We start from the raw sequence: 14,323 nt of genomic DNA, 5'->3' as shown, positions 1-14,323 counted from the left end.
TTTGTATTAATTTTTATGTATGGCATATGATGAAGGTCCAATTTCATTCTTTTATATGTGGATATCCAGTCTTCCCAACACAGTATTTATTGAAAATGCCATCCTTCCCCCACTGTATATTATTGACACTTTTGTCAAAGATCAGTTAACTGTATACGTATGGGTTTCTTTCTAGGCTCTCTATTTTGCTCCATTGGTCTATGTGTCTGTGTTTATGCCAGTACCATACTGCACTGAATACTGTAGCTTTGTAATATACTTTGAAGTATAATGTCTCCAGCTTTGTGCTTCTTGCTCAAAATTGCTATTTGGGGTCAATGCGGCCACCGGGTCCATGGAGAGAGGGTGAAGTGGCTGAGCTCCGGTCCAAGGCACCGGGGCTCCTGGATGACGAGGATGTCGGCTTCTTTAGTCCGGGCCACTGTCGGGGCTGTGAGTAAGAAGAAGCTGCAGCCCACAGCGGCCACCCTCACCCTGACACCTTCAGCAGTAAACAAGATAAAACAGCTTCTTAAAGATAAGCCCGAACCCGGAGGTCTGAAAGTTGGTGTCTGAACCAGGGGTCGTAATGGTCTTTCTTATACTCTAGAATATACAAAGACAAAAGGAGATTCTGATGAAGAAGTTGTTCAAGATGGAGTCAGAGTGTTCATCGAAAAGAAAGCGCAGCTAACACTTTTAGGAACAGAAATGGACTATGTTGAAGATAAATTATCCAGTGAGTTTGTTTTCAATAACCCAAACATCAAAGGAACATGTGGCTGTGGGGAAAGTTTTAATATTTGCCTACTCTGGCTGTAAGCTCCAGGAACGCTCATGGAAGTCCTAGGGCTTACCGAAGAAATCATGTGACTGTCACGTGCTTAAAGTTTATAATGCCTTACGAGGGAAATAAAATGATGCATTTTGAAAGTGAAAAAAAAAATTGCTATTTGGAGTCCTTTGGATTCCATATAGAATTTTGGGATTCTTTTCTCTATTTCTGTAAGAAAAATACCATTGAGATTTTGATATGGATTTCACTGAATCAGTTACTTTGAGTAGTATGGACATTTTAACAATATTAATTCTTCTAATCCATGAACATGAGATGTCCTTTCATTTATTTGTGCCTGTTTAAATTTCTTTTATTAGTGTCATGGTTTTCAGTATGCAGATCTTCCGTCTCCTTGGTTAAATTTATTCCTGAGAATTTTATTCCTTTTGATGCCATAGTAAATAGAATTTTTAAAAATTTCCTCTTTGGATAGCTCATGGGTATGTAGAAATGCATCTGGTTTTTGTATGTTGATTATGTATCCTGCAACTTTACCACATGGATTATTATTTCAAACAGTTTTGGTGGAATCCTTAGGATTTTCTACATCTACTATCTTCTCATCTACAAACAGAGATCATTTTGCTCCTTCTCTTCCACTTCAGATGTCTTGTATTTCTTTTTCTTGTCTAATTGCTCTGGCTAGGACTTCCAGTACTGTGTTAAATAGAAGTGGTGAGAATGGGCATCCTTGCCTTAGAGGAAAAGTTTCTGTTTTATGTCATTAAGTATGATGTTAGCTGTGGGGTTGGCATCTATGGCTTTTATTGTGTTGAGGTAAGTTCCTTCTATACCTAATCCATTGAGTTTTTTATCATAAAGGGTGTTGAATTTGGTCAAATGCCTTTCTGAACCTATTAAGATATCATAGATTCTACATCTCCTTTTCATTTATCCTTTGTTCTGTTAATGTGGTGTTTCATGTTGATTGATGTGTCTTTGTTGAACTATCCTTAAATATCAGTGATAATAAACAAATGAATAAATGAATGAATGAATGAAAAAAATAAGTGGGATTGTTGAGGCTTTCCATTCTTACTGTATTGCTATCTATGTCTCCCTTCAGATTTGTCAGTGTTCGCCTTATTTATTTCAGTGTTCCCATGTTTGGTGTATGTACGTTTATAATGACCATATCTTCCTCTTGAATTGACCATTTTATCCTTATGTAATGATCCTCTTTGTCTGCTGTGGCTGTTTCCTAGAGATATAAATATAGCCACTCCTATTTCATATGGTTATCATATGCATGGAATATCCTTTCTCATCCCTTCACGTTCAGCTTATGTGTGTTTTTAAATCTAAAGCGAGTCTCTTGGGTGCCTGGGTGGCTCAGTCAATTAGTGTCTATGTTCAGCTCAGGTCTTGATCTCAGGGTCCTAGGATCAAGCCCTGCTTCAGGCTTCCTGTTCAGCAGGGAGTCTGCCTCTCCCTTTCCCTCTGCCCCTAACCCTGGGCTCATGCGCATTCTCTCTTGCTCTCTCTCCCTCTCAAATAAATAACATCTTTAAAAAAATAAAAATTAAAAAAAATAAAGTGAGTCGCTTAGAGACGGCATATATTTGGGTCTTATGTTTTTATATCCATACAGCCACTCTGTATCTTTTAGTAAAAGGGAAAAAGCAAGGAAAGTCCCTCACCAATCAGTCCAGCTGGAAATTCTGGGCAGGCCAGCTGGTAGAAACCACTGAGAGTATAGGCTCGAGAGCCCATGGATGAACCCACTCGCTGGGTCTGCAGGTGAGTGGGCATGGTGCTGGGGTCCATGGGTCAGTAGGTCCAGTGCTGGCACCCACAGTTGGGCAGGCTCAGTGCTGAGATCTGCACGTTTGCAGATTTGGTGCTAGGATCCACTGACAGACGAGCCCAGGGGCTAGGTCTACAGCCTAGCTTTTTGCTTTTAATGAATGAATGCTTCAAGGATTTTTTTTATATCTTATTTAGTATAATTGATATACAAAGAACTGCACATATTTAGTATGTACAATCCGTTGAATGTATATACCACACTTTGTTTATTCACTCATTCATCAGTGCACACTCGGCTGCTTCCACCTTCTGACTATTGTGAATAACGCTGCTACAAACGTGAGTATAAATAGATCTGTGTAAGCCCCTGCTTTCCATTCTTTGGGGCATACTCCCAAGAAGTGCAATGGCTGAGTTGTATAGTAATTCTACTTTTTTTCTTTTTTTTGAGAAAATGATAAACACATTTTCATTTTTAAATTCATATGTCTTAATTATTCATATATCTTAAATTATTAGTGAGGAATGACATTTCGAATGTATCTATAGGCCTTGATATTTCTTTATTTGTGACTTATGAGCATATGCTAAGGTTTATAATAGTTTTTCTTAATATTAAAATAGTAGGGGGGCGCCTGGGTGGCTCAGTGGGTTAAAGCCTCTGCCTTCGGCTCAGGTCATGATCCCAGGGTCCTGGGATTGAGCCCCGCATCGGGCTCTCTGCTCAGCAGGGAGCCTGCTTCCTCCTCTTTCTCTGCCTGCCTCTCTGCCACTTGTAATCTCTGTCTGTCAAATAAATAATTAATCTTAAAAAAAAAATAGTAGGGGCACCTGGGTGGCTCAGTTGGTTAAGCGACTGCCTTTAGCTCAGGTCATGATCCCTGAGTCCCGGGATCGAGTCCCACACTGGACTCCCAGCTCCATGGGAAGTCTGCCTCTCCCTTTGACCTTCTCCCCTCTCATGCTCTCTCCCTCTCTCTCAAATAAATAAATAAAGTCTTTTAAAAAAGAAGAAGAAGAAGAAGAACTGCTTCCTCTCATCTAAGTTTCAAGCATTTTTCCAGTCATTATTTGCTTCTTGCTTCAGTTAAAGGTGATGTGTCTGCCTGTGTATGTATTTATTGTAGGAGTGGGAAGAGAGAGATGGCACTATTGTTTCTAAAACAAATATATATGATGTGAAAATTTAAAGTTCACATTTGGACATGAAGCATCATCTTATGCACATTGTTTCTAGAGAAGAGCACATCTGCATTCAATTTTTTGTCTTTGACAGGATCCTTGACAAACAGACACACCTGTTTCACACCCCCAAGTTCCCTCTGCCCAGCATTTAAAACAGTGGATGGTCTTTCAGGAAAAGCAATAAATCTATGGGAGAGAAGCCTACAAAGTCTCGTTCAAGATGCTTAGTGTGAGAGACTTTGGCAGAAATAGAAAATTCCGACTATAGTGTCACTAAGCTGTTTGAGAAATAGGCAATCGAATCTTGATTAATGAGTACTTCCTACATCATTTATGCCGTCTCTCCACAGCTTACTTCTGCAAACTCTAATACACGGTCCCAGAGGAAATGCTGTTTTGTCTGGTTTTGTGATCTCTTTGCCTCCAATGTCTAGATCACAGAGACAGCAGCCAGCCTGGGCAAAAAGACTAAAAAAAATTATCAGGCTTAAAAAACAAACAAAACACAAACAACTCTCAAATATGAAAGGTCTACTTTATTTTTTTTTTAAGATTTTATTTATTTATTTGACAGACAGAGATCACAAGTAGGCAGGTAGAGAGAGAGGAGGAAGCAGGCCCCCCGCTGAGCAGAGAGCCCGATGTGGGGCTCGATCCCAGGACCCTGGGATCATGACCTGAGCCAAAGGCAGAGGCTTTAACCCACTGAGCCACCCAAGTGCCCAAAAGGTCTACTTGAAATCTTAGGTCACAGATATCTTCCAATTCCTTAAAGGTTCCTTTTCTTGCATCCCCAGATGGTCAGTTAACCCTGTTTTTCCTACTCAAAACTTAAGGACAGCATCAGCCTCTCTCTCTCCCAGCGCCCCCTCCCGGTGTGTGCTCATGCTCTTGCTCTCTCTCTTGCTCTCACTCTCTCTCAAATAAATAAAATCTTTAAAAAAAAAATAAAATGAATAAATTTTAGGAAAAAAAAGAGAAGCATCAGCATGAGTTAGTCAAGCAGAAAGGGAGGTGGGACATGTGCATTTTTGCTTTAATCTTAAGATCACACTCCTTTCTAACAGTGTTTCTCAGTATTTCTTTCATTATCATTCCCCAAAGGAGCCTTTTCAGACAATTTTTCCTAATTGCCCCCCAATGAAATTTTAATATCACAGATATGCTGTTTATCTCTTAATGTGTTGTATTTATTGTAAGGGCCTGTTTAGCCAGAGCGACTCCATCTTGGTTAAAAGCCATTTTGTTGTTTGTGCAGTAAAACTTAAACTGACCCTGCCCCCCGCCCCCCCAGAGAAACTTACTTAGAAGCAAGTCTGGGAAACCAGTAAAATATGGTTGGCCAGTTCCTAATAACAGAGCCCAGAATACAAGGCCAGGTCGGCCAGGTCCTGATAACAGAGCCCAGAATACAAGGACGAGTCAGGCCAGGTGGAGACATCCAATCAGTAAAAGTACACATACTGTCTCCCTAACCACCAAAAAATGTGAACTCTGCCTTTTGGGAGCCAAACTTGAGCGCCAATTCTGACCAGAGAAATAGGTTGGTTCAAACAGCTACTATAAGGTAAATTGTAATTCAATTGGCCACCTGCGTGTGACCTAACATGACTATACAATGTTACAGAATCATTGGCCACCTATGTGTGGCCAGGGTTTTGCTCTATAAAAGTTAGTCTGTGAGGCTGGGAGGGGTCGCTCTCTTCGGAGACAGCCCTGGCCGGTCAGTCTGACTTCTAATGCTTAGCATAGAATAGAGCTTTGCGTAACTTTCACCTTGTCTCAGTCTCGTTCCCCTGGCCAACCAGTCTAACTTCTAATACTTATCATAAAATAAAGCTTTAAATAACTTTCACTTTGTCTCAATCTCATTTCATTTAATAACGGACCTAACATTTATATCCATGCATTTTAAAAACTGAGAGTTTTTTTCACCATTCCCTCCTGCAAGAACCAATTTTTGTACCCTCTAAGGTAATACAATATCTATTGAGCCTGAACAATCTACAGAGTTTTTTCTCTAAACAGCCCACACTCACCTTTGAAATCACAGACTCTCAGAGAAATAAGGTGGGAACTTGTTCTACTAATTGAATTGTCCTCACCCACTGATTCTTTTTTTTTTTTTTAAGATTTATTTACTTATTTATTTATTTGAGAAAAAGAGAGAGGGGGAGGGAAGGAGAGCAGGTGGGAGGGGCAGAGCGAGAGGGAGAGAAAGTCCCCAGCAGACTCCATGCCAAGCACAGAGCCCAACATGGGGCACAGTCTCATGACGCTGCATCTCACCCGAGCTGAAACCAAGAGTCAGTCTCTTAACTGACTCAGTCACCCAAGCCCCCCTCACTCCTGGTTTCTAGGAGACTTATCCAGGAAGGCTCTTTATTAAAAAATACAAATGCTGGGGCTCAATGTAAGATGTGCTCTATCAGGTTCTCTATAGCTGGACCCTGGACCGTTTTTTTTTAATGCCAAGTGATTTAAGCACACACTCTAAATTTTGAACCACTCATCGAGTCCAATCTTTCATAATTACTTTTAAAGCAGCTCCTATCTCTTAAATGCTGATGATGTGCCAGGCCCTATCTAATTCTCTATCTCAGATTGCTTAGATTGACCGCAGGAGGTAGGTACTACTATTATTTCTTTTTTACATATGGGGAAACTAAGGCATAAAGGAATTAAGAAATGAGCCACGATAGACAACTAGTCTAGGCAATCTGAAGCCAAAACCATCACCCTTTATCATTAATCCACATACCACACACACTGATTATGCACAAACCTCTTCTACTCCAAGTCTCTCTTGGCGGTGTTCTGGCTCAGAAAGATACCAGAGTCTGTGCCTAGGATATTATTCCCTACGATATCAATACAGAAGGGGTTGAGGGATTCCCTGCAGAAACTGGGTAATGCTCTAGTCTCAACTCTAAGCATCACTGGATCTCCTATGTCCCAAAGAGAAACTGCTTGAGCCCAGAGTCTCAGAGGGCCCCCTCCATAGCTCCTTCACAGTCACCACTAATCCCTCCCCCACAAACCAAAACAAGACCAAGGAATGGGGTGGGAGGCACGCCTCTCTCTCCGATACTTTCTCTCTCTCTTCCTGTGTCAGCCCACAAACAAATACTCTCTTGCCAAAAAAAAATAATAATAATAATAACAGGAAAGCAAAAGTCATGCATTTCAATTCGCGCAAATCGGTGCCCTGGTCCCGGCCAGCCCTCCCTGCCTGCTACATGAGAGCTGAGAGCTGAGGGAGGCAAGGCTGCTCAGACTGAGGTTTCTGATCTACCTCTAAAGTTTCCCTGCTGAGACTGTAACAACCGAAAATTTGTTTTTGAAGAAAGTACCTTCTCTGCAAAGGGCAGCCCTGTATTTCTCTGCGACTTGAGCAATGTCATTACTGCCCAGAGAATGGAGACAGAGGGGATTTACTGCTTAAAAGGCTTCTCAATAAGTCACTGGCCTCCGTAGAGATGCATATCCATAATTTATGGAGGAAGTGATCAATCACTAGAAAATACATCCTGCCCATTAAAGTGAGCCGCTGGCCTCCGGACTCTTGTCAGCCCATCCCACCGAAATGGAGGGTCTGGGCCAAGGACACCTGCTACTACTTCTCTCTCCACTGGTGTTCAGGGCACAGATGGGAACTTTCTCTTTGCCTCAGAGGCTTCGAGCCTTGTAAAGGAACCAGGGCGTACAAGATAAGTTCATATAGGGGAAATAGGGGGAAAGGGACGTCTCTCCTTCATGTGACGGGGAGGTGACGGGGACGTGTGCATATCTAGGGCCAGAAATAAGACCTGGAGATTGAAGCCTGGTGAGCAAGCTGGGGATAGAGAAACAGACGATGAGCACTGGCTTATCTAATCCACTTGCAAAAGGGATACTGAAGGGAAAATAAGACACGGAGCGAAGGACACAAGTAACCAAGGAAGAAACGAGACAGTATTTACTAATCAACAAACCAAAGAGAGACAGAGGAAGTTGAGCCCTAGAGTCATAATGTGTCTGTAATTGCTCAGCACTCTGGCAAACTTGGCCCAAGTCTAATGTCATTTGTATTTTCAGACACTTGGGAGCTCTAAGAGATACCTGTGTCCTGTCTCCGTGGTTAACGGTAATGGAAAACCAGGCACCAGGGCAGCTCAGCAGATGTTCCTTGTCACACTGGCCTGAGCTCCCACTGGTTCTTCTGACCACACAGTGGTAACTTGCTGCTTCCTGACCCTCAGGAACCATCCAGGAGTTCCTTGCCCCCCTGGGAGAGGAGGAAGGCCAGTAGGAACAACCGGCAGATATTTCCCTCTTCTGCTCCCACTGAGACATTGCTCTAAGACCCTCTACAGACTGACGTGAGAAGCCCACTAGTATTATTTTTCTCACCCACAGCTCTCATAAGAGAAACATCTGTTCCTCCTCTAATATAATCTCAGAGACATCACTTACACCAAGATATCACCAAAATTTCTTCCCCTCTGTTTTCACATTTTAATAGGGTCCAATCCCTAAGTCTAAAGGAATGAATTGCTAAGAGTAGGATTTTAGTTAATAGCCAGACTTGTGAGTACGCTGGGCCCCAGTGAATTCACCCTTGGTATGGCCTATAAGACACTGAAAGATCCAGTCTCTGTCCAGGTCTCTAACATATCCTATCCCTTGAGACACTTAGCTCCCCCCTCAAACACACCACTGCCTCACCAACCCCAGGGCCTTTGCACATGGTCTCCTTTCTATCTGGAATTCTCCCCTGCAGCTCTTCACTAGTTAATAGTCCAACTTAGCCTTCACATGCCAGCACAAATGTCACTTTTTCAGGGAAATCCTCCCTGCTTACTCCAGACAAAGTCAGGTATCCCTGTTCTAGGCTCCCCAGCATCAAGCCTGACTTCTCCATAGCACATATCACTCATTCCTTCTTTGTCCTAAAGGCCGTAAAGGCACAAGCTTGGCAGTCTCCAGCTACTTAAAGAGGGCCAAGGTGGCTGGGTTATAGTGGGAAGGGGTGATGAGTAGGTCAGAAAGGCAAATTAGGCCCACAAAAGCTTAATTCAGGATTCTAGTCTAAGGGCAATGAGAAAATACTGGAGGGTTTTAAGCAATGGAGTGACATATCTGATTTACATTGTGAATGGTTTGCTCCAGCTCCTGTGTGTCCTGTGTGGAAGGAGATCCAGGCAGCGTTAGAGCAGAGAGATGGTTTGGAAGCCTGTCATACCGGCGATACAGCTGCGCTGTAGGGCTATCTGGCGGAGGTGCAGAGGAGTAGACGGATCCGGCGGGCGTTCTGGAAGAAGATCTAACACGATGTGTTGATAGACGGAATGTAGTGTTTGAGGAAAGGAGAAGAATGGGTTTGTGGCGTGATTAACTAGTCAATGTGGCGTTGTTTATTGACAGGGGGAAGACAGAGGAGTAGGCAAAGGAGGGAAATCAATGCCATTTTGGTGAGTTAAACTTGAAAACTCTTTTGGATAGCCAAGTAGAAATGTCAAGAAAGCAGAAGGACTTGCTAGGAAAAGTCAGCGCTGGAAAAAGAGGCGGAGCGATCCTTGACCTACAGACAGGTTTACCAGGGTCAAGGCCGCGACCCAGTACAAGGAAGGAGGGGCCCGGGCATCAGCGATGTTTGCAAGTGAATGGGGGGGGGGCAGGGAAAGAAGGACCTGAGAGCAGTGAGAATAGGAGACGCGGAGGTGATGTAATTGCCACAGCGGCCGCTCTAGGGTAGGTGGGAGGTAGCTTGGGAGGAGGGAGGACGGGAGCCGGTTGCCGGTTGTCCGGGAGGCAGAGCCCTCCGCTTGAGACAGACCTGGCTAGGCGAGCACACACATTCCAGCCCCCAGCCTTTGCTGTGCGGCTGGTGTTGCTCTGCCCCAACATACCGTCCCTCCTCTTTCAAGGTACCGGTCCTCCCACGACTGTTGTTCCACATTTTGCAACCTTCAAGCAGCTCTGCGTGCCTCTGCCCGCACGCCGACCGCTCCGTGAGCACTAGCGAGGCTCCCGGACCGTTGGTGAACACCCTCCCAAGCCGTTTCCTGCGCGTTGCTGCTGCTCCATTTCTCACCCTGGAATTCTGCTCAGTCCTACCCTCTCCCGTCCAGATTCAGGGTTCCGCGGTCGTGCAAGATCCCGCCCTCTGCTCGGGATCCCCTCCCCGACGTGATCGCTGTCCCGGTCAGCGCCCGGGCACGAAGCCTCGCTGACATGCACCCCAGCTGCTGCTGCCTGGTTCTCCCCGAGGGAGAGCGCTGGGAAACCCCCGCGACCCCTCCCGGGAAGGCCTCGGCGGGCGGACGCCGTCCCTGTGCTGACGAGCGCCACCTCGCGTTTCCTCTGGACACCTGAGAACACGTTCTCGTCGCCTTGCCAACAGCCTCCTTCCAGACTGCTTTAATTGTCTGCAGGAAGGTTGTTCTGCTCCTTATTCTCTCTCCTTTTTTTATTTTTAACATCTCTTATGGAATTTGATCTCAATCTTTTCGTTGTTCATTTTTATAGGGATTTGGGTTGCTTTTTCCTTCCTAACAGCGTGGCTCTAGAGCTCCCTCTTCTGCTGCTTTTGTGAAGTGTCCTCAGTAGGTTTCCCGTCTAAAAAATCCGTCTCTGCCTCTCCTCCCTTCCTTCATCTGGACTTTCTTTTCTCCTTGCCTCTGTTGACCCCATGCTTCATTTTGGATCTTATTCCCAGCAGTTTCCACTCACTGTGGGGCTTTGTCTTGGAAGGGAATTTTGTCTGTTTAGTTTTGAGGACGACCCCCATCCCCCGACTACCAGACCCTTCGGATCTCATAGCTCGCACACAGCCTAGTGGAGACTAAAACCTCCTCCACTTGCGGCCCTTGTTCTCAAGGTGGTGCCCTGCATCTCTGGTGAAGACCCATCTACTTGTTTTGGAGCTTACAGCGCCCATCAGATGCCCTGTTGCTCTCCCTCGCTTTCTCCAGCACAGATGTTGATACAATTCGGGTCTTGGAGTGTTCCTGGTTCGTCCCCCCGCCCCCCACTCATATCTGGGGTTCATGAAGATACTTCAGCTTTTTTGTGGGTATTGACTATAGATTTTGGGAGTTGGTGGGGGGTAGTTCTAGCTAACTGCTTTGTTTTATTTATAGGTGTATGTGGAGAAATTACAAAAGCATGCCACCACTGCCAATTATTCCAGAATCCCTTGGGTTATCCATTCAAGCCTCTTAACAACACTCTGAGTTACTTACATTTATTATACCCATTATATAGATGAGGAAGTAAAGCCTAGAGAGGTTAGGCAAATATCCCAAGGCCAAATATTATAAACAGTAGAAATCCGATACAGATCTGGACATTCTGCCTGTGCAGCCTGCACTAACCCCACCGCAGACCTGCGTTTAAGTGTCATTAAGCTACCAGAAGGACAACTAGAAATTGAGCAAATGAACAATAGGGAGACACTTGTTCACAGATGAAAGAATGGGATAAACAAAGGTCCTTTGTTTATCAAAAGCTTCCCTGCTTTTGAAGAATTGAAAGAAATCAGTGTGGCTAGAAACTTGCGAGACATGGGGGTATCCCATGAAATGCTGCATGAAAAAGAAGCCAAAGTAGACTATTTAGGACACTGTAAGCCGTGGGAGAGATTTTGCATTTTAACCTCTATGCAATGCAAGGTCATCCAAGAAACTCTAAGCTGCATGCAACAGAATTCAGGAGGCTCATTATGCTCCACTTAAAGAATTAAATTAGGTATCTTTGGACCTAAATGATTATTTGACCACAGAGAAGGTGGTTGAATGGCACGGTATAGTATACTCATTGCCCATTAGGGAGTGAACCCAAATAGAAGGAAAATGGTTAGGGAGTGAAAGAAAATAGAAGGGAAATGGTACCCAGGGAGGGGAAGAATCATGAGAAAGGAGGGTAGGTAGCATGGACAGGAGACCAGATTGAGAAAACCCTGGGTTGTCCTAGCTCGGCAGACCCCTGGGAGCAATGGCCTTTCTTCATATCAGTTGCTTCTGAGAGGAGAATGGTGAGAGAGCCACGGAGCACATTACACAGTCTAAGCCAAAGAGAGCTACTGCTTTAGGCTGAATAGCACAGCACATTCTTTCAAGAGGCTGATTCCCCTTTGACAATTTTTAGGACTCTGCATCAGAAGGTCAGCCGCACTCACCTGTCAAGATATTTTGGGTAGTAATGACTCCCCTTCCTTGCTATTCATATCAGTCGCCTTTTGTTAGAGTCACCGAGGCTTTGTGAGCTGGCTTTGTGAGATGACTTCCAGACAATGTAATATTCGGCCCTTTTTCTGTTCGCATTCAAACTTCAGGGGAAGTATGAGGGAAAATGGAAGAAAGGATGATGCCCGTGACTTGGGATTATTTTTATCTACATCCCATGGAGGAAAGTTGCTTAGATACTGTGGAATTCTTTCTGGGACTTAATATGTTTGATAAATAAAGCAGAGTCACTTTTCCAAACTCACTGATGATTTAATTTCTAGAGCTATTCTAGGTCCCTACTTTAAACTCTGCCTTCTTTGGGATCATTGGGCATTATTTGTGGAAAAGCCACTGGGTGGTGGGTCATAGGCCATAGGCCTGAGGAAGGTCAGGACAGCTCTAGTCAGCTAAGGGCAATCATGGGGGAGATGACCACTAGTCAACCAGCCAACCTTACTCTCTGTCAGCTCCCACCACTAGTGTAGCTGGCAGGTAGGAGGTGAGTTAGGAGGGTTAGGAATGAGGTGAGGGACTTGGGACACTTTGTCCCAGGAAGGGACCAACAGCATCAGACGCCATCATAAGATTTGATGCTTGACACGAGCGTGATTGTTTCCTACTCAGCTGGAACTACCCTGTGGATGAAAACAGGTGCCTCTAATTCTCTTACACAACCCTACGTGAAACTTCCCTTCCTACACCAAATGGGCCAGGGGATCCTCTACTTCGCATACCAGTGGTTCTCACCGCTTCTGGGAACATGTTAGAATACAAAGTATGGGCCCCACCCCAGAACTACTGAATGAGGAACTCTGGAAGTAGGGCCAGCAGGCTGTCTTAGTAAGTCCTCCAGGGGAATCCTAGCGCTCCCTGAAGACGGAGACCCTGTGCATCGCACTAAACCTAGCAGCTAAGCAAGACCCTATGCATCACACTAAACCTAGCAGCTAAGCAAGAAGCACGGGATGGTCCCTGAAGTCTCCTGACCTCTGGGGATGTGGCACTGGGCCCGTGTGGCTTGCACAGACCACACCATGTGCTTTCCACATGCTCTCCACTGGAGCCAGACCCTGGGGAAGAGTCAGAGGTCGCATCAGCAGGAGGACACATCCTGGTGAGCTTGCTGGGGACCAAGGGAATCTGTGCTTTCTACGCAGTCACAGCAGGCAGACGTGAGAACACACCCTTTTTCCAAACTCTTCCTCATGCAGTCAGAAGATTCACCATCCACTGGTAAAGGGGAGTAGAAGAGTCACCTTAAAATACACCATGTTGGCATATTGATTACTTTGAATTAAAGTTACTTGAGAAAGAGCCGATTCAAGAAGGACACTCTGACCTCCTTGGTTCCCCCTGAAAGCAGAAAATAAATCTCCCATGGGAAGGTACCGTCCCTATATCAGGAGGATAGAAGGCATCCTTACTGCCAGAGATAGGGAATTCAGGGCCGAGAAGGCTGGATAAACAAATCTTGCTACCTCTTCGCTAATTAGCTACCCCAACCCCAAATCCTTCGTTTTGTCAATTCCTCACAAATTTGTTTCCTTGCCTAAAAAACATAACAGATGCCTGCTTTGGTGACTTCTTTGAGTGTCATATTTTTATGGACTCCTGTACATATGAAATTAAATTTGGTTTTCCCCAAATCATCTGTCTTATATCAATGTAATTATTAGACAAGCCAAAGAACCTAGATGGGAAGAAGGAAAGTGTTTTCCTTCCCTATGCTGACAACTCCTTGTCCCCGGCTGAAGGTCAGTCTGTCTGCATTTGGCTAAGCAGCAAAGGAAGGCAATTTCCACAGATGGGGGTGGGGAACTGTGCTCATACCCTCCACCTCTCACATAATGGTGATGATGATATGATCCCATGTTGATGTTGATGTTGATGATATGATCCCATGTTGATGTTGATGATATGATCCCATGTTGATGTTGTTGATATGATCCCATGTTGATACTGATGTTGATGTTGATGATATGATCCCACTGGAAAGTCATGTCCTTCATCAATAATGAGATGAATGCATGATGGACACTTGGAAAAACTTCTCAAAAGACCATCTCCTTTAGAAATCTTCCTTACTACAGGGTTGCCTGTGTGGTTTAGATGGTTAAGCATCTGCCTTTGGCTCAGGTCATGATCCCAGGGTCCTGGAATCGAGCCCCACATCAGACTTCCTACTCAGCAAGGAGTCTGCTTCTCTCTCTCCTTCTGCCCTGCTCATGTTCTCACTCACTCTCTCTCTCTCTCTCTCAAATAAATAAAACTTTTTTTAAAAAGAAATCTTCCCTACTACAAAAATGAGGCAACATTTCTCTCCTCTTGCCCAACACTCAGAATCCTTTGTAGAATCACTTCC

General features: G+C 44.6%; 1 pseudogene across 1 annotated transcript; it reads left to right on the top strand.

Moving 5' to 3' along the window:
• The first annotated feature begins 396 nt into the window (after window positions 1-396).
• On the top strand, window positions 397-10,108 carry LOC308354987 (iron-sulfur cluster assembly 1 homolog, mitochondrial-like; annotated as a pseudogene). Its single transcript has 2 exons — window positions 397-797; window positions 9,865-10,108. The product of its transcript is annotated as an iron-sulfur cluster assembly 1 homolog, mitochondrial-like (transcript).
• The last annotated feature ends 4,215 nt before the right edge of the window (window positions 10,109-14,323 follow it).

The sequence above is a fragment of the Martes martes genome (assembly GCF_963455335.1).
Source record: "Martes martes genome assembly, chromosome: 14".
Taxonomy (NCBI): Eukaryota; Metazoa; Chordata; class Mammalia; order Carnivora; family Mustelidae; genus Martes; species Martes martes.
Note: the sequence above shows the minus strand (reverse complement) of the source record. Positions and strands in the feature narration are given on the sequence as shown.